Source organism: Hibiscus syriacus, unplaced genomic scaffold (assembly GCF_006381635.1).
Source record: "Hibiscus syriacus cultivar Baekdansim isolate YM2019G1 unplaced genomic scaffold, ASM638163v2 tig00111881_pilon, whole genome shotgun sequence".
NCBI classification, from domain to species: domain Eukaryota; kingdom Viridiplantae; phylum Streptophyta; class Magnoliopsida; order Malvales; family Malvaceae; genus Hibiscus; species Hibiscus syriacus.
The window spans coordinates 1,161,808-1,163,932 of record NW_024063209.1 but is presented as its reverse complement, the minus strand read 5'-3'; the positions used below and the strand labels follow the sequence as shown (position 1 = coordinate 1,163,932).

At 35.7% G+C, this 2,125-nt stretch overlaps 1 pseudogene; it reads right to left on the bottom strand.

Annotated features, from left to right (window-relative positions):
• Positions 1-310: 310 nt before the first annotated feature.
• On the bottom strand, positions 311-1,887 carry LOC120172852 (annotated as a pseudogene).
• Between the last annotated feature and the right edge of the window lie 238 nt (positions 1,888-2,125).

The following is a 2,125-nucleotide window of genomic DNA, read 5'->3' as shown; positions in this document are numbered from 1 at the left end:
TGAATTTGGGTGTTCAGCATTTCCTATTTATGAATAAATTTAGTTGGGATAGTAGATATGAACCCGAAATTTTTAGGGAAAACAATACTTCTTGTTACTATTAATATCGTTCAACTGGTCCTTAACCAATAAAGTGTTTAGAGAGTATAACGAGTGTCCAATAAGATTTGATCTGTTTTATCAAATAAACTTCCCTGCTCTTCCAAATTAATCCATGCAAGAAGTGAAAAAAATGAACTTTAGTCAACATCCACTAGTCCACTAGAACAATACAAGCATGTAGCTTCCTAAACAAAGCACGTAGAACGTTTCAATCAGAAGGGTAGAACCAGAAATCAAGATCTTCTGCACTGAATTCATAATCATGAGGCGGATCACAAGGGTGCCGCAAGTTCTTCATCCGTTCAACACACCTTCTCTCCAAGTTCCCCACCAGACGAACGCTGAAACACTGCCGTAAGTCGAGATATTCGAGGTGAGGACAACCGTGGAGAATGGCCTGCAAGCCTTCATTCTTCAATCCGTTCCCCAGAAGTTGGAGGCGGCGTAATTCGGGCATGGTTTGTGCAATGGCTACTGCCTCATCATCACAGACATAGCCTTTGCATCTCTGAAGATTGAACTTGAATGATCTCAAGAGAGGGCAACTGCGACCGATAGTTTCGACAGCGTGTTTCGAAATCGGACATATCGAAATTTCGAGCTCTTCGAGAAACGGAAGCTTTGAAGCTGCTGTGCTTAATCCTTCATCGGAGATCTCGTAGCACGAAAACAGTCGAAGACGTTTCAGATGATTAGACCTGTGAAAAGCATCATCTTTCTATATCATAAAAAACAAATACCGCTTGAAAAATTGAAGGAAAAAAAAACAAACAAATACCACTTGAAAAGTATAAATGGAAACAAACAATCATCTCTCTATTGAATGTCGATGCCGAAACATCATTTTGAAATTCTTCCGTAACTAATTGCAGTTAGTTTAGAAAGTGAGCAACACTTTAATAACTCAAATAACTTGAATAACTCAAATCTTGCGGCTATTAATGCATTGATTTTCAAGTTTTAATCGAGTCTTCAAACTTTATATGATATGTACATATCATGAAAATATATATATGCATTGTATATAGTCATAGAAAGTCTTTTAAATTGGAATAAATTAATATCGTAATATTATAAATATTTATAATCAAATTTAAATAGAAAATTTAAAAATTCGACTTAATTCAAAAAATTTTAAATAAAATTTGGATGATAAAATAGAACTTCCAATCTAACTAACTCGAAATTTTTAACTTAACTCGACTCGATCAATATTCGGCCTAAATGGATCATCAAAGCTAAAGGTCATGCTATGAACACATCTCCCAGTAAGAAACAAAAGCTATAGAATGTTGGAGAAACCATAAGAAATGCCAAGAATTTCACTAGTAACAAACTATACATACAGTATTATAAGGCATCCATTACCATTAAAGAACGAAAACTGATAATTGATAACGAGTACAACCTGAAAGAAACAATTAGAGATTATAAAATAAAAGAAGAAAAAAATTACCGCTCGGAGATATAAAACAGAAGTTCATCAGTACCAAAATATTCGATATTGATATCAAGCAAGTGGCCGCAGCTGCGACCGACGGCATGGACGCACATCTTATCGTGGACATGGTCCTTGTCCCGTTCACCGGAGTTGCGCATGTCAATGGATCTCCACGTTGATGGGTCTTTGCAGATGTTTCGTCACTGAGAGCACACGTTTTGGGCACTGTTAAGGATCTCGATCGCACCTAGCCGAGAGAGAATCAACGCCGTCACGTCCCACGGCAGTTCCAGCCAATTGCGGGTTCCTGCAGCAGTGCTTCTCTCACGTTTCCTTCGGAGCATTTTGTTGCAAAGATGCTTTTGGATGCAATGGCAAAACTTTTCTTTTTCTTTCTCGTTTTGAAGAGTTCTTTTTGCTGAACGTATAGGTGTTTAAGAGATTGAAAGTCCCAAACATAGTAATTTTATAAATATGATACATTAATTTTTCTACTTAAACTTGATTTTATAATTATTTTAATAATATGATATTATAAATTTATATTATAATTATTTTAGTGATGTGATATTATAAATTATA